This window comes from Lates calcarifer, linkage group LG5 (genome assembly GCF_001640805.2).
Source record: "Lates calcarifer isolate ASB-BC8 linkage group LG5, TLL_Latcal_v3, whole genome shotgun sequence".
Classification (NCBI taxonomy): Eukaryota; Metazoa; Chordata; class Actinopteri; family Centropomidae; genus Lates; species Lates calcarifer.
The window spans coordinates 14,239,181-14,265,220 of record NC_066837.1 but is presented as its reverse complement, the minus strand read 5'-3'; the positions used below and the strand labels follow the sequence as shown (position 1 = coordinate 14,265,220).

General features: G+C 40.8%; 1 protein-coding gene across 1 annotated transcript in view; it reads right to left on the bottom strand.

Annotated features, from left to right (window-relative positions):
• dlc1 (DLC1 Rho GTPase activating protein) overlaps window positions 1–26,040 on the bottom strand; it is a 76,199-nt gene that overhangs the window by 29,099 nt on the left and 21,060 nt on the right. The window lies entirely within an intron of this gene.

Here is a 26,040-nt window from a genome sequence, read left to right as displayed (position 1 = left end):
GTAGCAAGTACAGAATTTGTAAAGTGTGTAAAATGATTTCACTATACATCAATCTTGATGAATGTTTCACCTCAACGTGCACATAGTGAACTGGCATATTAAATGCAGGCCTGTGACCCACATACTGATAAGATCCAGGTCAGTGTGCCAATATATCTAATACACAAGTGGATCTATCTATTAGCAATACATAATGGTGGAATCTATGCTAAATTAATCCTGGAATAATATTTACAACTTGGAAAAATACTGCTTTCTGTGTATGTTAACGTATGAGGCATGGTTGTGCTATATGATTGTTCTGAATGTTTTGGACGTTAACAATACACTCAGATGTGAGGCATTGTCATATGCACACAAGATAAACAGGGTCACATGTATTTTGCAAATGATTATTTTATAACCTCAAACAACAGAAGGCCCTTAGTACATTAGTACCCAGAGTTTGCTGAAAAGGTTAATTTCTTTACTCAGCTGACTGTAAATCTTGTCCTCTGAGATCCACCAACATCTTAAAGGAGTTAAATCACTGTTTGCCTGCAAAGTACTACCATATGTGGCTTCTGCTCAACCTTGGCTTTTAGACAATGGCAGAGAGAATTATTGGCCAACACTAATGTGTAAATACTAAGGCGTGTAAGTTAGCGTACATGCACCCATATGTGCACCTACACAGAAAAACGTGTGTGTGCAGAGATAGACAGTGTTAGATTCTCAGTGGTCGTAGTTTTATATTCCACAGACTGGATTATTCCCTATATTATGTTTACATGTTGCACACAAAGTAAACAAAGCACCAAGTAATTAAGTGCCATTTAAAACCCAGTGACAGCCCCTACAGGTATATGACTTGTTAGATTAACATGTAATTTCTTCTCTTACAATTGAAATTAGGCAAAATAGTCAAAGTATGTTTATTTACTTTACAAAGGAAGCTCTGGATCTCCAGGAAATCCACTCATCAGCAGCCCTCTGTATGTCCTGATCAAGATAAAGAAGCCCCCAAAAAAGAACACACACACGCACATGCACACACAGCCACAGATTATTCCACATATTTTTCTTATTAGACATGCATGGGGAAAGCAGATTAGTGATGGTATGCTTTAGGTTGTGAAAAGGTTGGAAGGGGAAAAGCAGAACCAAAAGGCAATTGTTGGGGGTTTTGGAAAAAGAAAAAGCTGACACTAAAAGTTGCATTTAGATGATAAAAAGAGAGGAAAAGAGTAAACAGGCTGCCCAATAAAGTTCACTCATTCATTTATTCATTATCTATAATGCTTATCTGTTAAGGGTCGCGAGGCGGCTGGAGCCTATCCCAGCCGGCATCAGGCGAGAGACGGGGTTCACCCTGTACAGCTCACCAGTCCATCGCAGGGGCTCAATAAAGTTGGTGCAAAAAATAGGAGAGAGTAAAGATGGAGAGGACACACTACAAACAACAGAAGCTGTTGTTTATTATTCAGTGTTATTCTCTGAGTGTTACAGGTGACATGTAAATTTGGAAACCTATATTCCAATTTAAGAATGTCATAAAAACTGCTGTGGTTTTTCTGGGAACTCTGGTAAATTATTGCCATTAATCTCACAGCTAAGATGTTTTATGGCAAAGTGCAGTTGTTACTGGCCTAAAGTGAATGAAACAAGTTGGTTTGGTTTATTTCTACAGGCTCTAACTCTGCATAAATAGCATTTCAACACATAAAGAGTTGCTGTGTGTGAGACCACATTTTTCTAAGAATTACAAGAGGTGGAGGTCTGCTTAGGAAACCAACATGAATACTTGGAAAGCGGTTAATGATGCCAACCATATGGCTGTGAAATGAGCACACAGCAATATTTTGAGCTGTGCTGTATAATGCCTGGAAATTTCCAGAATTCCTTGTCCAGACCAAGTGAGCTATAATAATTACAGAATTATTTTGTGCTCCACAGTCGCTGATTTTCTACACTGAACACATTGGTTCTTCAAGTAAATTAAAAAGTAATTCAAACATGATGATGTATACATCTTCTATGACTTTAATGTTGAGTTCCATGTAAAATTTGGTTGTTCTGCTCGCCAAACTTTAATACCATAAGCCTTTGCTTTCCATTGTTAGTGCTGTCTCTCTTGCTTTGAAGATTCAAAGTAAAGCATTTTGCAATTACTCAACGGTCTCATTTGAAGAGCAAAATTGAAATATCTTAATCCCCTTTGTAGTATTATAAACCTCTACAACTCTATCTGCTGATGAAGGTCATGTGATACAGTCAAAGGCTTCTGAACAGCTGCTAAATGAACCTTCAGGTAAGACTGTTCTTGTCAATGACACCCTCCCTGCTTTGATTGCTACCATCTGTGTCTGGCAGGAGGCTGTTGCATGGATTTTGCCTCATAAAAGTGATGACAGGTTTAATATAATTATTCTTGGACATAAATGTAATGACAAGGATCCATAAGAATGTAAAGTCTACTGGTATCATGATGAATTGCTCTGGATAAGGGTGTTGAGTTGGCACACAATCAGAGTAGCTGGCATGGGTGTCAAATGTATGCCAGCTACCTTTCAGCAGCAATGAATGAGGGTGGGTGCAAGATTTAAGTTGCAACAAGATGACAAGCCCTGCAGGGTTAAGTGTGCATGAATGAGGAACAAGGTGGGAGTGGATGGATGTTCGATGTGTCAGGTAGACAGAAGATATATGACATCAGGAATGAAAAAATGGGTTTACATGTGTGTGTGTTTGTGGATACATGCCTGTTTTTTTTCTGTTTGTGAGTGGTATGTTATTATCTTTTAAAAACATGTCTGTGTGAGCATGTGCACATCCATACTAAGGTGTCCAATAACACCTTTGACAATAGAAAGTACACAATTCTCCTCCCTTTTCTACTTTCTTTCCTGTTTTTGACTTTTGCCAGGGAGTTCTAGACATGTGGAGCGAAGACCAAATTCCAAACTAACATATGTCCATTTTCTCTCCATGCAGAACCAGCCAGCGAGTAACGCAGGAAGTTGATGCTTTAGTCTTCCCTGTCCTGACCCATGACCTCCTTTGAACCCTGACCTCTTGCGAGCCACGTGACAAGCCATGCAGACATCTGGACTGTCATGACAAACACAAACCAGGTTCAGCCAGGGGGATTATCGCTGATCCAGGGGCTACCTTTAAGCAAAAGTGCACCAAACAGATTTGAATTTCAGGGTGATTTCTACCAAGCTCCCGACTTCTTACAGCTCCTGAGTCTTTTTTCAGTAGATAAGATGAGAGAGAGCGCTACTGCAGATCAAAGAGGGATGCAACAAAGGACAGACACACCACAACAAATCCATTACTAGAACCAAAAATATGACGAGTGCCATTTGTCATCTCTCCATCATTGCAGAAAACTGATGTAGCGATTGAAACTTTTCTACACAATCTATTTGTGATGAATCAAAATGTATGTTTTCTCATATTCGTTTTTTGATGATTCCTTGTTGATACTGTAGTTGTGTCTATTGTGTTTGTGGCAATCACACACTTTGTATTTGCTGCATGGATGTGTTTGAATAAGAGACACCTCACTATGTAATAATCTGCTTATTGTCAGATACTCAGTGGTGAACTGTCAATGATTGTTGGTCTTCTCTTCTTCACACAGATTAAAGAGCTCTTTTCTTCCCTCATTTTGCTTCATGTGCAGGTAATATTCTGCCCTTCAGCTCTAGCTTGACAAATCACAGCTGGAAGGCAGACATCAGCCAGTGAATATTAACTCATTCTTCATGTGACAACCTTGACCTACTAAACCAGAGATGGACTCACAAGACAAATGCCTCGCACATGCAGGAATTAGGGAGATTCAGGCAGAAATAGTTTTTGTGTGCCCTTGTGCAAACCTACGTATGAGCAGTAGTTTATTTGCATGTTTGACATATTTTAAAGTAGCCCTCTGTAAGCACTGACCAACAAGGAAGGTTTTTGATATGATTATGAAGGGCCTTAGTTCAGCTGGAAAGTCTAAATGTTGTCTTTATGCATAGCTGACCCAAATCCAGTGTACAGGAATTTAAGGAATCTGGTGTATTAAGCCAAATACAAATAAACAGCAGGAAGCTAGTGTATGTGTTTAGCTGTATTAGGAGAAGGCAGCATCCCTGTAGGTATGCAGTGGACAGAAGCTCATTGTGAATGGACAGATACCCTGAATAGAAAATGTGGAAAAGTAGGATTCGGGGTCAATCGCTTTAATGGCCAATAAAAAATGATTAACTAGATATAAGAACTGTCTAAATTCTGTCAATTCTATCTTTTATGCAGGGTTGTCAGTTTTCTTCTTTGTGTTCCCTTCGCAGTTGTTATAGATAATAGCCGATATCCTAAAACGCCCTGATGCCCTGAGTCCTCATTTATCCACTCTACCTCTGTTCTATACACAGACATAGTTGGTTTATTTACTTTTTGAGCTAATGGACAGCAATGACGTATTTGAGATGGGGGAGTATTGGGTGATGAACAGGAGCTGCAGTCAGACCTTTGCCCACCCCCCCCCCCATCTTGTCCCACTGCTCCTCATCAGCCCCTTGGGGAGGATAGCTCAACTCCTGAGCATGGAGGGGGACTAATACCATCCAGCTGGAGGTTGGCAGCAGTGACAGAACCTCCATATGCCCAACAGATTGAGCTCTGGCTCTCATCGCTGACCCTTCTCTGTTTACTTTGTCCCCTCATCTTTCCAGCAATGAAGAAAAAGGAGAAGACGGGAAACTTAAGACGAGAATATAGGAGAGATGGGGCAGGAAGGCGGGAAAACTTTCTGAATGACACTGTCATCAAAGGTTTAATGGTCCAAATCCACATGGCAGATGCATGAGAATAAAATATAATGTTAGTAGTAGGTGTGATGAAAAGCAATGGGCCACAGGACAATAATGGTAGCAGCTGTAATAGTCAGTCAACTTCAGTGGGAGCTGACTAGAAACTTGCTCGCCACTTTGAAAAAGAAATCGATTTTGGCAGTCAGATATTTGTGCACACAGACAACAACACATCAGTTCTTCTGCACAATTTTCTAGTGCCAGAAAAAACAAGTCTAATGTGAGCAGTTCTGTGAGGATGTAATGAGGCACAGTGGTCCTTTCAGCCAAATGCTAACATCAGCATGTTGACAATATGCTCATAACAACAATGCTGATGTTGTTGCAGTATTTTAGTATGTTAGCATGCTAAAAACTGCCAATTACCACTGAGTACAAAGTACTATAGGCTATAAATAACATTTCATTTAAAACAAATCACCAAAAGTCATTGGGATATATTAACATCTATGAATATCTCTACAAAAGTATGTGCTAAGCCTGATCAAAGTGACCAAACCAACTACCGACCAACAAACATGGCCATCCTAGGAGCTACTAGCATGGCTAAAATGGACTTGTATCATAAAAACCTTGGACTAGAAAAGGTAAAAACACTGTCATTACTTCATTTGGTTTACAAGATTTTTTCATTTTATTCAAAGGAAAATCACATGATGCTAGTACAAGTCACAAACAACTGAAATTTCCACAAACAATGATCCCTGTTTTCTCAGAGGATAACCGAGCCCTTATAATACTTGTGTCGGGATGGTATGGCCACAGAGAGATCAAACTACGTCACTGAAGAAAAAAATGTTTCAGGCCTTGAGAACCATAAAAACAAGACAAAACAGCCCCTTTGCTTCCTTGCTTTTAGTGCTAATGGCTTTAAGGCAATGAGGCAAGCAAAGGACAAGCAAATAAAGAGAAGAGGCTGCTGAGTTACCGTGCTCTGGCTTTATTCAGCCGCAGGTTTTAAACTCGATCCGCAAAACTGTCATGCTCATGAGGCTTCAGTCAGCCAGGCTTTTCTAGCTCACATTTCAGTGCGTGCATACTGGTAAGAGCCACTCAAGTGGTTCACATGACAGCTATATTGACCCTGCAGAAAGACAGGCAAAAGAATAAAAGACCCAACATGTTTACCATTCATTATGTTTCAAATGAAAGCTATTTGAGAAAGGGACAGAGACAAACTCACCAAAAAAACCTGGAGGTCCAACATCACCTCAGGCAAAATCAGACAAACTCTAATTTTCATAACATTTCCAGAATACCTTGTTCAAAACATTGTGGACCTGCTGCTTTGTTTTACAACCACTGAATCAGAAAAGGTTCTGTCCAGGGAAGCAGACTTTGTGACCTGTTAGGGTATTTAGCCCAAGAAACGCACATTATGTTCGCGGACCCTGACCTCAACCACACAAACACACAAAAGACATTAAGTTGTCAAAGTGTCACTTAGCCAACATGCTAATGCTTAGTACTCCAGCTGTAAGGAGTTAAAGTGGAGGTTGCCCTGAACACTGAGGGTGACAACACTCAGCCAGTGGCCTTGTGTTCACCCATTCAGCGTGGCAAAGGGGTTACGATCCCTGAGTGACTATAAGGTGAAAGTTCATCAGCAACACCTCTTGATCAGAATAAGAAGGACATTAAATGGCTGCTCAGTCTCAAGAGAGATTATGTTGAAGCACTGTGGAGGTCTCTGCTGAGATTAGTAGAGAACAAAATGAAGTTGGCAATGTCAGCACTAGACCAGTCACTCATCTGAGGATTCTCTGAAGCAAGAAATAAAAACCCCAGTGTTTCAGAAGTTACAGAAACAGGTAATTTAAAGCTTATAAAATACGGGAAGAATTTGATGCTACTTGGTGGTTGTCCAGAACACAACTTGTGATGGCTCACAATGTTGCTCTAACGCTCTTTTCCTTTGGGATTCTTAGAAAAGACTTTTAAAAGCCCTGCAGGAGCCCAGGAACAGTTGATGCATTTTTCTTGGTGCTGTTAAGCTCCAGACTCCTAACCTAATTCTTACTGAGTGACGATCAGATTATTCTTGGAATGACTAAGTCTCACATTTAGTTAAATATTGTGTCTAATCACCACAAACTGCTTTGTCGCGTCATAGCCATAACATTTACGGCATGCTTTATCAGATCTAACAAACCGTTTGGAGGACAGTGTAGGCTAAGGGATTCAGTTTGAAAATGGTCCTCTTAGCTGTTCTGTTTTTGTCTGATATGATTTCAGCTGTCAGGGATCTTCAAGTCCTCCCTAACACAATGACAAATGCAGAGTGGAAAGTATGAGGAGATGGAAAAAGGGAAATACCTGTGGGAAGACCCACAGCGGCTGTCAACCTCCTCATAAATAAAAATACCAGCCACTTTCCGGCACGGAGAAAACAAAGGGTCAAGAACCAGGTCACACACGAGATGGAGGTGGTATGTCAGCCAAGCTTACCTTGAATGCCATGCTGGATTCTGGAAATCCATCTTTAATCAACTACCTTACCAATTTCTTAGGCACATTTACTCACACTTCAAAAATTTAAGATATTTTACTTTTTAAATTCATTTTTGGAAAATATAATAATTTGATTGGTCTATAGCCTACAACAGCTCAAATGTTTATGCAAGGTTTATTTCCCAACAGCTTTTGTGACTTGTGCAGTCTTGTGACCAGCATGGAAAAGAAAGACGTCTATTCTGAGTGTAAGATAAAAATCTCCATAAATATTTTGGAATCAGCTGTACAAATGGATGATCATCCTCTGGTGAACTCTGCTGTCTGGCATTTTATTTCTCTGTGCTCGGGGGAAAATGTATGCATGCACATGCTCCCACCAAGTGATACAAACTTGTTTTAAATTTTTAAGTTTAGCTGGCAGATCAGTGGGATGCTGAAAGGACAGCTGGATGATGGTAATCAAAGGATGTCTTGTGCTAGGCACTGGAGAGACATGTGAGGAAAATGAGTCAATGTGTTTGTGTTTCTATGAAGTCTGGGACAACATCTTCACCTCTGCCTGATCATTTCTAAGTAGATTTCATTTAATGTGATGGCCATTAGTATCACACTGCCCTGTCAGTAAAATTAGTTGTCATCCTTTAGTTCCTGGAATTCGGCTTATTGGGAGCTTACTGTGTCAATAGACCAATAGACACATACACACTGAGAAACAATGCATCACATGACACTATTTTAAACTGACAGGATTCCATGTTAACATTTGTACTCTTTTTTTTTTTGTTATTATCAAACATGTGAGCATGTGTGTGACACATTAAAAACTTTGTATCCATTTTCTTATAGGGAAGACATGAAATTCCATTTTGAAATCAGAGTCATTCCCATTATCTCTTTGTCTTTTTACAGTAAACAGGAAAAACAGAAGAATTCATCGTGACTAACTGCTAGAAAACTGTAAGGGAATGTCCCAATCAACCACATTTGAAGGGTCAAAAATACCAACAAGAGCAACAAGATTAGTCCAAAATCTCCTGTGGATTGACTGAGTAAATTAAAGATGGCTTGCCCACTGAGACCTGCTAGAGCCACAAAAAGCAGCAGACACACAGGAAATGAAGGCCCACTGGAGAGTAAACAAACAACATACCATGAGATCAGGCACCCCAAGAGGCAGTTAAGTCACCAGAGATGAGACCATTTTAATGGGGCACTAAAATTTGTTTTAAGTACCCATCTGGAATAGATTCTTTTGGAATGTGGCTGTTTTACAACAAATGACCAGTGACGAGTCGTCATGGCGTCATCTACCTCTCGTCTCACATTGCAAGTTTTGTCAGGCACTGCATCATTGTCAGTGACAGGTATTAAAACTGAGATTTTAAGATACTGATGGACTTGAACACCAAGTATTAAAGGCGTTCTGGTAGCTTTGTCGTTCTATATATTTAGGAATGTCTTCAGCATCATCATATGGACATTTACTTCAGTTCACTGTTACTCAGATGTCATATTCTGACCTCTGCCTCCCATCTTCCCTCATACCTCATAGGTGAAGACAGATGGATGTGCATGGAGGAGGTGCCCACATGTCCTTCATGCACACACAGATGGTCATACACTCTCAAAGTTTTACTTGACTAAAACCTTGAGATCATGTGTTTTAATTCATCATTCTGAAATTTCCAGCACATATTCATCATATACTGGTATTTGCTCTTGGCGTTTTCACTTAAGATCCTGATACACATGAATGCACACCCATTAGGTGCACCCATAGTTTTATCAGCACACCAAATCTATTCCTCCATGCTCATGAGTGCTTCACAGCCTTTTGTAAGTGCCACATGCTTATTTCAGGCCTGGCCTCCCTCCCTTTATGCCATATTTGTGGAGCAACTGTAGTTAATTTAGTCTCAAGCAATCTTAAAACCACAAATCACCAAACCACAGTCACACACCATCAAGTCATCATCTGCTGATGAAATTTCTGTTCTTTTATGGACTGAAGACACAATTGTGCTTGTATATCCTTTTATTGTGCAAAAGCCCTCATTATGTAGATGTTTCTAAATCATGTAGGGTCAGTTGAGCCTCTTGACATAGTTTCTCTCCAACTCTCTTCACTCCAATCCCTCATCTGTTTTTTCCCTCCCGAGTTTTTTTATTGACAGTACATGACTATCTAGCACAGCACCACCAATCAACCCTGCAGTTTCGATTAAAGCTGAGAAGGCACACCGCACACAGTGACTAAAGCTAATAATGGAAGCTCTGTCTCTGCCAACAAAGCTGCAGTGCTCACAACAGCACTCACACCATTTCTGCTGATGGAGGGAAAGGTGTAGGAGTGGACTGGCCTGAAAGTCTGCGGTGTGAAATCAGACATTCTCGAGTGCCGAGGCAGGGGCAAATTCCACAGTGTGTGCAAATATTTGTGCACACCACTTTGGGAATCCCGAGCTTTGCCAAATCAGGAGTTCTGTTGAGTGTCAGTTCTGTTGAGTGTCAGTTCTGTTGAGTGTCAGCTCTGCAGGGATCTGCACCCCGTTGCTGAACAGTGTCAGCGGACACTTGAAATAGCAAGTTCATCATTCTGGCTCAGTTATACCTGGATGTCTGAGTCTGTGAAGGAGGCTAATGTTTGCCCTGGTTCTGTGCTGAACAATCACATCACCTTCCAGCTTGCAGGAGTGATGCATGGGTAGCAAATGGGACAATGCAAAGTCAAGAGTGTGCATCAAGTGGGCTACTTGTGGTCTTGCTGAGAAGTGCTAGACGTCCTACTTGAGAGATGACTGGGGCAAAGGAGAATCAGATATCAAAGAATGCACTGATCAGCATTCTGCTCATGAATCAGCAGACTGGGGCTGTAGGTACATGCTCATAATGCTGATGGACAGATTTGGCCTAAGACTTATGCTGTGTGTTACTCTCTCTTTGTCTCCTCTAATGTTTTTTTTAGCATTGTCCATAGTAAGGAAAAAACTAATTTGAAATATTACAAACAAGCAATAATCATTATTTGTTTGTAACTCATGATAAAAGATGGTCTAAATGACTTTATGTTGCAAGTTTGAGAGCTGCCCACTCAAGCATCTCTTCATGATTCAGAGTTCTACTAAAGACAGAACAAATCAGAAATTTCTGGATCAATGTAACAGAGAGGGGTCTTATAATGACAGAGTCAAAAGAAGCATTGAGTGAGTTCATGTGTTAAAAGGAGAAAGTGAGAAAAGACTGAAGGAGAGGGAGAGCGGTAGAACAAGCAAAGTAAACAAGTTTGGCGTGAGCTTTCTGGAGTCACTGGGTTTAGAAAAACATTCCAGAGTCTTCGAAACAAGCGGCCTTGTGAGTGCACAGGGGCAGAAACAAGGGGGCTTTAAATCACTGAGCAGGAACAGCATTGAAGGACTCTAATTCAATCATAAATATCTCAAGAGTGTTCACCCTCACACACCCACATGTCAAGTTAAGTGACTACTGGTCACCTACACAGCAGCAGCCTAACAACCTAATAAACTGAGTGAGGACAATATGGTTCAGTGACAAATGAACTGAAGCAGAAATGATACACAGTCTATATGTTTAAAGTGGTTTCTACATTAAACAACATAGACAGAAAAATAATAATGTGATAATTTATTGCACTGAAGAAATGTGAAGACCTTGGAGACCTTACAAACAGTGAGATGTCTCCTACATTCGCTTATCATTTATCAAAATATAATATAGCATTATTTATTATATTGATATAGATTGTGGTTAATATAGAAATCACATCTAATTACATTAAATAATCAATTAAAGTGCTTAAAACTTTCTTTTGATTTTTCACACGCTGGCCTTTATAAACATTAGACAAAGTCGCCAGTGTGAATGGGAAGAAGAGCTATGGATGAAATCTAACCTTGCATGTCAATAGATCCAATTCAATATGCTGATGAAAACTGTGTGATACTGCTGAAAAAGGTGGTAAGTGACCTTGAGTTTGGATAATTTTACCAAAGTACTATGTCCGAGGTAAAGAATGAACCTGCATGCCTAGATACAATAATTCCACATTGTGTGTTTTTTAAAGTATTTTACTTTATAACATAAATTATACAATTTATAATTTTAATATCTTCCTTCCTGAAGGCACCATGCCAAGACAAACTTAGTTTTGACTGACATGTTTTTGAAGCCAAGCGCTGGCTTAAAAAAATGCAGAACAAACAGAGAAACATACAGAGATAGGAAATGACGGATCATGAGGCACAAAGAGAAAATACAGTATGTCCCTGGCACGTGTCCCATAGTCATGTCTAGTCCAGCTCGATTGTAATCTTATAGTGCACACATATGCATGCTAACACGGTAAAAGAGTCTGTGCATGCTTTTCGGTATGCCCTGAATTAGTCACACACTTACACACTCACACACACATACACTATATTTGTATTTACTCTTCTCAGTGGTTCATGTGTGGCACGCTTCACTCATGAGACACACATGGACTTCAATAACATCTCTGGCACAAACAGAGATGACAGGAAACTGTTCTTGGCCTACTTTTTCACATCCTCATGACTAGGATGGGATGTAGGCACAATAGTAGACAGTGGAGCAGTTCATATGCCTTGATAAAATAATAAGAAGGTGCTATTTATAGACACATGAATTGAGCAGCTTGACCTACATGTGAAGGCATACTGAAACGTGACATTCCAACAAGGGAATTGGTGCCAAGTAGGAACATCACAAGCTGTTTGACAGAATGATCTTAAGGTGCTCAAACTGAATGGAATGACCACATGATAAAGTGTCATGAGCAGATCTGTCGTGGGAAATGAAAGACACCAAGAAAAGATTTGACAATTACTGGAGTGTTGTGGTCTCGAACCATTTTGACATCAAGATGTAAATGGAAATGTCTGTTGTTAAGGGACAGAAATGTGTTGTGGGAACTTAGAAGATCTAACCAGGCTTGAAACACATGTTGGTAGCAAAACCACAAACACTTTAATTGTTGCTAAGACCACAAATGTATGTGCCACAACCCAACAAACAGCTACGGATAATGAGTTAAAGATCAACAGCAAAGCAAGGCAGTCATGAGTGCTTGAAGTTGGGGTGACAAAAAATGAGCAAAGTTCTGTGTTGTATAGTTTGATATCAGCGGGTAAAATGCTTGTTGTCTTGAAAATACCCAGATCTAATTCAACCAAAAATGCCCACATCTCATATTTGTATTCATCTGCAGTTTCATGTTTTCCAGCTTAATCACTGATTTAACTTTGAAAGCACTGTTCATTCTTTGTGTAAAAGTATCTTGTCCAGGCTAATTTGTTACATGGTTGCCTGCTGCATTTTCTGACTTCCTCTTTGGGCGTCTTTGAGGCATGAAATGGCCCTGCTGGGTCCCTGTTGAGTCCTGTAGGGCCACAATAGGCCCAGGACATCTGTGTGGTTTAACAGTGGGCAGGGCCTGAGTACACCGGAACATGTCTATAGACCTCCCACTGGCCCACCCTTAAGCCCCAGACAAAAGCTTGGTTGCCACCTAACAATAACACATTCATGCATAAGCAGGAACACAAAGACAGAAATACACACTCACATGCAAACACTGGCACTTAGGGATTACAAATGTATTTTTGTACATCCACACAGAGACCTAACATTTTATGTATTGTACTTAAGTGTGTCTGGACAAAAGAGCATTATGACCTTCATGTCTCTCCCAGCTGCAGCGCAGCTTTGTTAGTGTTGTCTTCGATTTGTTGAAAAACCTTGACCAAACTGGTCCTTGAACCCTTACTGGGAGTACACAAGGCTCTATGGATGGGGTTCATTCGGTCCGAACCACTTTGGTCAAGTTGCTGACATGTTGCCAGTTTCCTCTGGTACAACGCAGGTTGTTGTCTGCCTGTGCTTGTGTAGTCATTATGTGGTTTAAAAAGGACCCACCTGTGCCCACCAAGATTGGTGGAGTGGCATAGCTGAGGGTGTGGTAATGCAGATTTGGTAGTGCTGTGCATTTTTGGAATTGAGTTGAGCTGTGGCTCCACTAAAACTTAGCAAAACAAATGCAGACAGTGTGTGCTCTTCTTGGTTTTACTTGGTGAAGACACACACACACACACACACACACACACACACACACACAGGCATTTATAAAGTCACACAAACCCCTTTAATGAAAGCTGACTTCTTTCACTGATAAACTGCAGATTGCCTGTAAATGCACACCAAATTATACCTTTTGACTGTACTAACAGCTGTTATTAAGAGAAAATCCACTTATTATTGTTATGGTTGCTCTGTTAATGCTTAAGGGCAAGAAGTGCAACTCAATACATGTATCAATACATGCAGAAAATGGTGTAATATACATAAATGCAGTAGTTTTATGCACAGCCACACTCATTCTGTAATCCCGAGCCAGAGAGAAACAAGAAGTGAGAGTAAAGTGCAAATCCTTAAGCTAACAAACATTTCTGTTACTCCAAAACAGCTTTGTTTTTTGTTTCATTGTTTTCTCAACAGAACATTTAGCCTTCGAGATGTTTACTAAAATTTTAATGGCAGGTTTTTGTAAAACATCTTTTGTTATTAAATGAAAAAATAGAAAATAACATATTCATTTGCATCTACATAAAAAAAAAACAACTTACACTATTATGCATATCAATGTTTACGGAAACATTTTTGGCCTAGATGAAATTAACCAGCCTATTAACAGGCCTATTAACTCCCTTCACATGACACTGGAAAATGGATTGATTGACAAAGCTCTCGATGTTATGCAATAGCCTCAGCCCGGTAGCATTATGTTAGGCATAATAAACTAATAAAGCCTCTCAGACAATCAGCCAAAAGTGGTGTACAAGGAGAGAAGAATTAACCCTCAACTTGATGAAATCCACAATTACATCACACCGCAATCTCACCAAAGTGGCCCTCCATTATAAATGAATCGTGACACAAAATGAAAATTCCCTGTAAACATGACATTTAGAGAGACTGTTACGCAATATTCAGGTCATGTAAAATGTTTAAGTGCAAGGGCAGGATGGCGAGCACATATGTGCGAGTCAGCTGGGAAAAAAGTGAGCATAAGTGACATGAAGGAGAAAAATTAATTCATGTGCTGAGAGGTGCTGACATAATTTGTTGAGCAGTTACTATACAATTGCAGCTGAGTGCAATGATCTCTCTGACAGATAAACGCTGCTCCCCTTCCTACATTTTTTTGGGGGGGCTAATACTTCTGAATTCATTAAAAACCTATCCATCTTGTATCATGGAAACCACGAGCACAGTTTCAGGACCGAGTGATTGTTGCAAAATGGTCTAAATTACTTAATATTTTGTAACACAGCATTATTCTGTCCACAAAATGTCCAAAAGAAAAGCTTTCAGTTGAATCCTTGTACAATTTTTATAGTCTTTGATTGTGCTGAATAGAAGAGATAAAAAGTTACCTAATGGTCATACTAGAAATCAACAGCTGATCTCAAATCAGTATGACAATAAACTTTAGGACTTTATTTGTGTAATTAATGAATGAACTGAAGGCTTTTTTTTTTTTGCTGGCAGGTATGATGACAGATTCTGTCGTTACTCTCTTGCGCTTGTACTATCTGCCCTGATTCCAGATGCTCTCTGACCCTTTTGAACCTTACCAAAAACCATTTAAAACAGTGCAGCAGGAATGCCATTCATTCCAGGCTCTGTTTTGTTTCTCTGAGTCTTTGCTGGGTCAAATATTAAACATATACCCTCCACTTTAAACTTCTTTTTCCAAGGTTGTGAAGCACTAGCAGCATTAAATGAATCATGGAATGAGCCAAGTCCACAGGCTTTGCTGTTTGCAGCACGAGAGAAACCTTTTCTATGGTAAACTGAACGTCTCAGAACTAGTAATCATGAGCTGATGAAAAGCCTGGACATCCACACTTGTGTGCTGCCTCAAAGGTACAGTATCTGTTACTGTCTTGTTGGAATTTCATCGCTTTGGCCTAAAGGCGGGGAACAGAAAAAGAGGATGGAGCTTTGGCTGGGGGGGGGGGGGGTCTTCTGAAGACAATAGCCTGACGAGCCAGCGATCTTTTTGATGATGACAGCGAGCACAAAGACTGTGAGTGACAACTGGTTTTTGTCAACTGTGTTCTGTGGCACATGTTTTCCCCTTCAGCTGTAAACATGCTTCAATATGTGATGTGATCATAGAGATGACAAGGGTGGGAATTGTCAACAAGGCTATTAGGTTTCATGTGTGACGCTGCACAGAACTGCACTTGAGAGCATGCCATGAGTGGTATTAGCTAATGCACATGCGTCACAAAGGATCACATACCAAATTCTGTCATCTTCACGTGTTATAGTAAATAAATATAAGGTTACAGCAGCCTTATAGATTTTTCCAAGCCAGCTCAAGGCTGTGAGTCATATTTAATTGGTGTGGTCTCGAATTGCATTAAATATAAAAGGTATAATCGTATATAAAATACAGCTTAAAAGGTTATGGAGTCAGGACAATTTGATTAAGGTTCATAATTTAAGGCAATTTCCACACAGAGTGCTTTATGACTGAGTTTCATTAGAGGTTAATGGGAAGTCAAGCCTGCATGTTACAAACACGCAGAGTAAGAACACCTACAACTCTCCTGATACAGTACAATGTGTTCCTGCACTTTACGGCCAGGAACACACATGTATGAGTTCATACACACAACCATGATGTTGGACTGTAATTACAAACGCATTTCCTTTAGGCCCACAACATTTTGCCTACGTCTAGAAGAAAGACAGCAAGGTGAAAAAAAAGAGAAATTAGTCACATGCCAGGAGCTGCTGTAATTAGATCCTGTCATAATTCTTTGACCCACTTTTCAACTCTTCCCCTCTTTCATGTGGGATAGTGAGCTATGTGGCAACAGCCTGAAACATCCTGGACAGAGTCTGTTGGTGGATATTTATCACCTGGTGCTTTTTACTTCAATAGAGAGGTTAGGCCACAGGGCACTGACCTCTGGATTCAGTGGAAAAACTGTGTTACTTCCTTTGAAAAGAGGAACACTAGCACCTGTGCTGACTTGGAAGATTTCAAAAAGGATGCAACCAAACGTCACGTCAATCTTAACCCTTAAAGATGATCACACCTCTTTAAAATGCTTTGAAGTGGCCCGACCTTGTAGATGATATCGACCATCTGAAGCCAACATTCCTCAAGAGTACCTCTGTTACTCCATTTTCTGTTGCTGCTGCTCTTATAAGATATCTGACTATCTGTATTATTTAGAGACAAGCTGCAGGAGTAGCAGGCCAGGGAGTTGGAAGTCTATTCTAATGGACTCAGTCCTGCATGTGCACAACCAGCTCATTAGTAATACATGGGGCCATACCAGTACCCAAGCAACTGTGGTGGAAGCAGGTGAGGGGGAAAATGCCAAAGTCTAATGTACATCGTGAAATGCATCCATGAACCCCAAAATCCACAAAAAAAGAAAATAAAATTGAAGTCACATACAGCAGAAAACCTAACTATGAAACAAACCTGACAATGATCCTCTTGAAAATGGGCCAAGAAACATCTGCACTACTCAGTGTCTGTATCTCTCAGCTGCAGCATCCACACACATCTGTTAAATGCTGTCTATAGATCTGATGTGTCAGAGACACTGTTCACTTTACAGAAGCCTTGCAGCATATTCTGTTTTCTCTCTCAGAGGATGACAATGCAGTTTTCTCATCCTTGTGCATCTTGATAAGAAATCTGAAACCTGACATGCTTGTAATTCATTACAAAACATGGACATATGCACTCAGTCACATACAAAACACAGGCCGACAAACATGCGCACACTGCACAAACATCTATGCATACACACCTGCTGTGTCAGTCACTGCCTTTGTCACTCACCTGACAGTCGACTCTCTCGAGTGGTCTTGCTGAGCATATCTAGGGCTTTGGATGTAGAGGACCTGATGTGGTCACTGAAGGACCTCTGCAGCAGCAGCAGCCTCATAGAGCGGGACATGCTGATCAGCATCCACCGAAACTTAGCTACGTAAGACCCCACACCTGTTCCTGATCCGGTCGATTACTGTGCTTTTGAGCCTCGTCAATCTCGCCTTTTTCCACTGCTCCTATGTTTTAGCTTGGATGATATCTGTGCTAAAAAAATCCTGTCATAATCTGACTAATTTCTCCATTTATTTGGCTTCAGTCGTCTGTGCCGGTCTGGTTCCTGCCTCCCTCTCTTTCTCTCTCTGTTCTCCTCCTGTCAGGACTGTACACTCCCATCTGCTGCAGCAAGCATCAGTGCGGTAACTGCTGGGACACATCCAGACAGTGCTGCAATGCTCTCATATTCTATTCTGCCAGTGTGTGTGTGTATACATATGTGTGTAAGTGTGAGTAAGTGCTTTCTGACACAAGCTCCACCGCTCTCTGTGAATATCGGAGTGGTTGAAAGTCACGATTCGTATCTCACCCTCCCTGACTTTTTTTTCTCTCATCTTTTTTTACACTTCTCTTCTCTGTCACCTTCCTCCTCTCATCCGCTCTGTGTACACCTGCTCTGTTCTGTCTAGACACAGAGAGCATCATTGCCAGTTATATAACCCGTTGCCCAGGCAGCCTGCTTGTTATGAACTTCCACCTGTCCTTGCACATTGCCAACTAAAGACATCACAGGACTGAAACCAAAAGGCAGGAAGTGAGATGATAAGTGGGTCCAGGATAACACTTGAGTCACTCAGATAAAGCTGCGAGACAATTAAATAGTTCTCAGAAATGGTTAATGGTAAAAAGTTTTAGTGGGATTTCCCAAAACAACACCAAGATGTCAAGAAGTGAAAAAATATGGGATTTACCACTGTGTCCTAACTCTTCAGAAACGTCTATTCCTCTCATTCAATAAGCACTTTCCTTAGCCACTCACCTGTGGAAAATGGTTCAACTCATGACATGACTTTACTGTAAATACATTATGGTGGGAACGGAACATGCAGTACACCCAAACAAACACAAACACAAACACACACACAGACACACAGACACATGCAAATCCACATAAATGCCATCAGTCATTGAGAAATAGCTGTGTTCTGTAAACCTTATGTAACAAATCCTAAGCTGTTAAGATGGAAAAAAACAACACAATGGAATCCATTACTGAATCCAGATAATGCTGATTTAGCTTTTATTGAGCAAGCACAACTTTCTGGGGTCTGTGAAGAAGCTTAGTCGTCAGCTACTTACTGGGTGAAAAATAAGAAAACAGTGACTTCACACTAGTTGATGTATGGCATCTATAGCTAACTTTTACACTGTGACTTTTTAGAAGATAAATTAATTTCCTCTGAAAATTTTATAAAGAGGAGTGCTTACTATGTCAAATATCAACTGCCTTTGTGTGGGCTTGACAATAAAAGAAAGTGGCTGAAAGCCTGATATTTCCCTCAGGAAGGTGGTGGAAACCAAAGACAGAGCAAGAAGGAGAGTGTATGCTGAGCTTAGATTCATTGGATGGTCAGAAGCATGACCCCAAATGAGTGTTAATGTTTCTCACTGTGTGACAGGTCAGTAAATTAGCCACTGTTTTGTAAACACATTTGTCATATCATGTTTATAAGGTGATATATGTTGATATGTTTATAGCTTGAGTTGTTGTCCCCAAATGGCCAATAAAAGCAATTAATACTGCATTTAAGTTCATTTAAAATATATTTCTCACAATATACTGGACTTAAAAATGTGACTGTGTGTCTTTTAGACTGATCATATCCATATGTTTATGTATAGGTTAAGCTGCTCATTACCTGAGCGTGAGACTGTATTTGTAGCGTGTAGTTGTGAGCTGTATGTGCTTCAAATTGCCCTCCATTACATTCCACACTACGCTCATACTTCAGCCAATCGTGCTGATTGCTCCAGCGAGTGAAGGTAATGTGCCCTGCGTTGGCTTATTGCAGTCTGCTGATAGCATTGTGCTCATCGCGGCCAATTGACTTTATGGTCTCCCGAGGTTTGCTGAGACTGATAAGGCAGGATTCCCGCGTCTTTGCTTTTTCATGACCCTTTCGTCTGTGCTCCTATGATTGTGGAATGACCTCTTTAACAATGTTGTAAATGAGGATTAGCATAGGATACGGAAAAACAAACATCCTATAAAAGTATCACACTTTTAATACCCCCCCCAAACACACACACACACACACACCTGTTTGACTCGCATGACATCTGAATCAAATTATGGTTTTCATGCATGTGAGCATACTCCAAAGCACGCAAATGCTAACCATCTGGGTCAGTACTAGTATCACAACAACATATCAGTGTACTTTCCCTCTTCTCTGGTATACCTGTGATAAGGGGGCAACACACAGACTGTAACCTGGATATGAGGGAAGATGTCCCTGAAGGAGAGGTGAGAGGGGGTGGACTAAGAAAAACAATGGAGTTCTCATACCTCAGGAAGGAAAGTCTTGCCAAATGCCCCCTCTGTCAAACATGAGTACAGCATGCCAGCAGTGTGTACCTACATCTAATTCCACAGAACAGAGGCAGGAGACGGTTACCTGCCAACATACTGACCCAGAAATGGAGACAGGGGAGGTGAAGAACTAGGGCGGGGGTGTTTCTGGGAGGACTTCAAACAGCGTATATAAACAGTATGCGAGAGTCTATCATCAAAACGTCTGCGTAAAACAATGCACTTTATTCTTTACAGCACGGCCAAAAATGTGTCGGTATGTTGAAGCATGTATGTATGGGTGTGCCCGAGAGTGACTATAATTGTGTGCAAGTCCCTTTGATGTGACCATCTGCTTGAGGTCTTAGTCCGCTATCAAACATACACTCTTTCACCCTTACTGTCTGCCCTACTTTCATATAACTCCACTCTGACTATCTGATACCCTCATACCTTGTTTGTGTTTCTGCACCAGTTTATCCAAGGGATAAAAATTATGCTTACAGCAAGATATCAGACAACCAGACACCTTAAATTATCAAAACACAAAATATCCCATATATAGTATATCCAAACACACATCTCAGTCTCCTCCGTGCTCTAGACGATCTCTCCCCCTGACACCCAGACAAGAGCAATAAACCAGCCAGGGAGTGACAGAGCCTGCTGAGCCAGGGCTGATTCATTAGCCTGGGGACAGTGCAGGCATCTCACACCATCAACACTGGGAGATTTACAGTCCCCTGGTTATGGATGGAAGTTCTTGATGGGTCATTTCAGATGAAGCACAGGTTGGGGGCAGTACTAAACCTCTGTTAAAATGATAATCACGAGAGTAGGGAGGGACCTGTGCAGAAAAAAACACTTCTCATTTACCTTGTTACCTTCCTCTTCTTTCTTATTTGGAGAATACAGTCTACTCGGACAAAAGGTATTTGTGGCAGAATACAGCAAACTAATATCCTTGTGAAGGGATTAATCACTTCGAAGAAAACCTCCATGTGTACAGGCCATGCTACTATTTTCCAAGTACAATATTGTGTTCAACTACAAGGGCTCTAAAGCCCCAACCCTAAGAACTATGTCCATATATAGGACACTTCCACTCCTCATGATTTACGTTGGTGCCAATGATCGGTGCTACTGCCCGAAATAACATGTCTTTTATGTAACGAGGCACAAAACAAGGGTGTGGAGGTCTGGGTGTTGGATGGGAATGCAGGGTGTAGCAGATCTGCACGTTATGTTTGACTTTTTAAAATCATATCCATGATCTCTACCTTTAATGTAGTGCGTAAATGCCTTTCCATATCTTATGCATGGTTTGTTAGCCATAACTGTGGTCCTTCCCTAATCTTAACTACACTGCAGTTCCCAGTGTACATAAAATGAAAAAAGAAAAAAGGAATTTGTTAAAAGGCATTGGGCATTAAAAAATATCACTGAGGAAGATTTTCATATTCTGTATAACTACATAATCATCTTAGGTATACTGCTGCTAAAAAATACAGACACCCAGTTTCTCACCATCCATACACTGACCAGGTTCCATATGCAAATGAAAGTCACTATTTTCTATTTTCTATAAAAAGTAACACACCAGTGGGCAATGAAACATTATCAATCTGCTGCAAAACAAAGCTGAAGTAAGAATAATGATATAACCCCCCCATAAGGCTTCTTTATTTGGTATAAAGGAGACTTTTGTTGTTGTAAGAGTTCAGCAAGCTGACTTCCTGTTGTAAATTCCCCTTCATGTAGTCGTTTCCTGTTCAGAGCACTGTAACGAGGGAGATGGATGCCCAAAGAAAGAGCTCTAAAAACTTATAGAGGACTTAAGGGGTTTCTGACACAAGAAAATCAGATATACAAAATAGTTGAGAAATATGTTTTTTTTCCATCAAAATTACATTTTTCCTGCCTTAGAAAATATATTTATGGAATTCAAGATCATTGAATTCATCATCATTCCTTAGCCCACTTTAGCAAAACAAATTCCAAATATCTCCACAAATTATAATAAATTTGAAAGTAGAATTGTTTGCTCCCAAGGGGAATAGTTAAGATTGCATTTATGTATTCACCAATGAAGTGGATGTGTGAAATATAAATGGTTTGTGCTATTGTATGTTACAGTACAGAACCAGTCTCCACACAGGAAGCAAGGGAGGGAGAGTGTGTGAAATGGGGAGGGGAAAGGAGGAGCAGTTTGGAGTGGAGGTGTTGAGGCTGGCATAGACTGACGGGGGAGGCCAGGAATGTGACCTTGCACAAACACAACGACTCCTGTACTGTGTATGGAGGGGTGGCAGAAAAAAAAGTGGAATAAGGCAGACTCAATCAAAGAGCAGGAGCAAGTAACAGAAAAACAAACATCAGTCATGAGCTATTATTGACTTGGCTCCAGGCTAAGGGAGCTTCATTACATCTGTCAAAGTGCCTTCTCAGATGAGAGCAATGTCCTCAAAGGGCATCCAGCTGCAGGGTATAAACAAGAGGAAAGTAGCACAGGTCACAAGAGGAAAGCAACTAAATCAGAATGAATTGTGACTGTGACTGTGACATTCTCCAAATTAAGTGGAAATTGGTGTGGAAATGTGCCCATTTAGAGGAGTGGAGATATGGTGTGTTTGAGCCAAAAAGCTCAGTCACAAGATCTGCAGATGAACAGACACCCATCTGTGCTGAGTTTTGTATTAAAGGAGTAGTTCAACATTTTGGGAAACACGCTTGTTGGCTTTTTAGAATTAGATGAAACAAAGTTAGAACCAGCAGGTGATTAGCTTAGCTTAGCATAAAGACTGGAAGCACAGGGGAAAAGCTATTCTAGTACTGTTCAAAGTGAAAAAAAAAATCTGTCTTAAAACACAATATGTCAGTGTGTCACAACAGATTAAACAAATAAGATATAAAATGTTAATTAGTAGAATTACAAGGTAGTGGGAGGTGATGTTTTTTAAGTTTAGATAAAACTCGGATAGCTGTTTCCATCTGTTTCCAGTCCTTATGCAAAGCTAAGCTAACTTAAGCTAACAGCCTGCTGGTTCAAGGTCCATACTTAGCATAAAGACATGAGAGTGGTATTGATCTTCTCAATGAATTCTCAGTGAGAAAGTGAATTAAAGTATTCTAACCTGTTGAAGTAGTTCTTTAAATGAAGAAGCACACATATATTATTATATTATTATTATTATATTCAATTTTAAGAAGAAACAATTTCCTCTGGTCAGAGAGTTTGGTGTTGTTTTTCAAAAGGTGAATAACGTTCAGACATATGCTCCGCCAGACCGGACTTTTCAAAGTGTGTAACAATATGATGATTAACACTGGGATCCCCAGAGGTCAGCACTCAGGTCTGGCATAATTTTGTGAATCAAAATGGGGGGAAAAACACTGGTTGCATTTAAAATCAGCTTAAATACCGGTGAAATGAATTTGTCACTGGAATTCCAAGAAGGGAAGAATGGTGACTAGAGGGGAAACACCAGATAATGAAGAAAGGGAAACCAAAAGGAGAGTCAGACAGACAGAAATGATGAGACAAGTTATTCACAGGAACTAACAGCTCCCAAATGTCAGAGTTACCCTCCCATACAGGACTCCACTGAGGGTGCTAAACCACTTCCTCTTTCCTCAGATTTCCTTTCCTCCACCTATAACCGAGGCGAGTGCTTTAGACCACGAGTCTATGAGGCTGTGAGTCCAGGCAAAAGGTCAGGCTTTAACCCTGCTGTTGGATGCCCATCATTGTGTTCTGTTTATATATTCCCACTGATTTATATTTAGATCAGGAAGGCACGGCATGGTGCCTCTAACCTCACCTACAATCAGGAAACACAAAAAAAGATAGACCGTTCTTACCGGTGCGAGAGAGAGAGAGGGAGAGAGGACCAGAGAGAACAAGAGAGAGAGAGGAGAGAGAGAGAGAGAGAGGACCAGAGAGAACAAGAGAGAGAGAGAGAGAGAGAGAGAGAGAGAGAGAATGAATGTAGAGAATGTATCTCTAAATTTGCTTTGTTATAATGCTGACACCTTTAAACACCCTTCACAATGGCTGCCCTTATCCCTGGCTATAATATGAGCCCTTGTCTTCCTTTTGCTCTCTTACCTCTTAATCTGTCCTACTCAGTTTTTTTCACTCACACAAGGTAAACCTGTCAACTTCCTGGATCAGAGGATGTGAGGTCACAGAGCTAAACAAGCTGCCTCTGAAGATAAGCACTGACTGATTTGGAGTCTTGTCTACTTTGCAAAACACAAACTGTCTCTATATAAATCTGGTTAAATACAACTGTAGCTATGCCCACTAAAGGGACACTAAAGTGAAGAATAATTAATGCACTCTTTCTGTATCATGTGCGCAAGAGACGAGTCGCAACGCAGTCTGATAGTTGAAACTTTCAGCCCTGTGGTGTAACACTGCAGAGCTGACACTACAGTAACTTGCACCCAATCACATCTGTTCTTGTATCTGTGCTGTGTGAGTCCAACTTTAAAGTTATACTCCACTCCACTCTTTTGGTATGGGACACTCACTCTCCTCTGGGCTTGAAAGGAAACTATAAGATGTTTGTAGTTTCCACTTTTTGTCTCATCAGCTTCTGCATCGGTGTGCTTGCCAAAATACACATGAGGGAAGTAATGGAGACACCTGGCAAGGAAAATTTCTGTTTGATTTTTCAGCATCATGTTGATATTGCATGACAGGCCAATATCATTCATCATTTAAAAGAAAAGTTTTTTTGAATTTGTCAAAACAACCACATCAACAAATCCAGTCAGTCATATAGTGAAAGTTCACTGAAGAGGTCTGCACTGCAGCAACATTCTCCTTAGATGGATTGCATTGCCTAATGCACGTGCACAGATTTGTTTTCTGCTTAATTTATGTGTCATTTAATTCAAACAACATCAATAACATAATTTCACATATCACATCATGTGCGTCATCTCCTACACTGTACCCAACCAGAGATAAGGACAGTCATGAAAACTTGATGCATGATATTCTTATCATTTTTAGATGGTATGTGGTATGGTATGAGTTATGCCATTTCTTGCCATTCAAGTGCATTAGTGCTCTGCAGGCCCTGTGAAGTACAGGCTGTAACCAACATCCCCAGGCCCCATAAACAACAGGTTGTGAGTTGTAACTCTGCAGCGTGTAGACACTTCCTCTTTGTGCACAGGAAAGCCGCTGACACTGACCACTCACTGAGGTACAGCCCCGCAGGGAGGCCATCAACCGTGCCATTACAGAGCACGGGGCTGTGGAAACTTCATGTTGATCACTGGTGTGCTTCCGTTGTTGCAGAGATAGTAAAATTAACCGTGAATGAGCTGTCTTTCATTGGAGTGCAGCAGGAGCCTTTAGGGCATGGTGTGTGATGTAACACTGTCACAAATGTGTCATTCCCAGGGGCTTAAATGGTGGAGATACAGAGGGGGTTTTGAAGTGTCACAATGAACAGTGGGCTTTGTGCTCCATCAAGTCCCCCAAAAACTCCCATCATACCCCCAATCCCCCCTCCAGAGTCCTGGGTTCCATCACACAGACCCAGACATGGAGGTTACATAACTTGCTTACATCAAGTCAGACTGATTTAAATGAAGAAAAATGACCAAGAATGCTCGACCCCTTTGAAGTTGGCACTGTGCATTTCTGCAAGTTTTAGGCTCCTTGTAAAAAATGTCTGGAGCTTGGCCAAAAGGTAGCACTGACATATGCACATATACACACGCAGAGAAGAGCGAACGTACTGACAGCTTCTGCACATTTCCCATGAAGGGTTTTCAGCAAGTGGCAGTAATTAGAGGGAGAGACAGAGCGAGAGTGAGTGAGGAATCCCAGCAGGCTTCGAGACAGCGGGGGGCAATATGAAAGCCTCGTCCCCACGTCGAACCACCTCTCTGGTATTGTTTACCAGTGGACTGACGACACGGGGGGGTGTTTAATGAACACTGCTCCCCTGCTGGCTGTTTGAAAGTAGGTCTGTCCATCCATAGTTTCCTGATGACCCTGTGCATTACCGGCAGACTGCTGACAGAGAGGTCAGAGCCAGAATGGAGAGAGCAGTCACTACAGATTGAGTTTGTTCTTAAGATCGATTCATAATTAAGTGTGCCAAGTGGATGACACAAAGCATTGCAAAGTAATGACATAACATGTAAATACAGAGAAGGCTTCGCATCAGGAGGAAGTCATGAGCTCTGGTAACTGCAGGCTTGTAGCTGAAGAAATACTAATAAAGTCCAGTCACAAAAACGCATGTGTG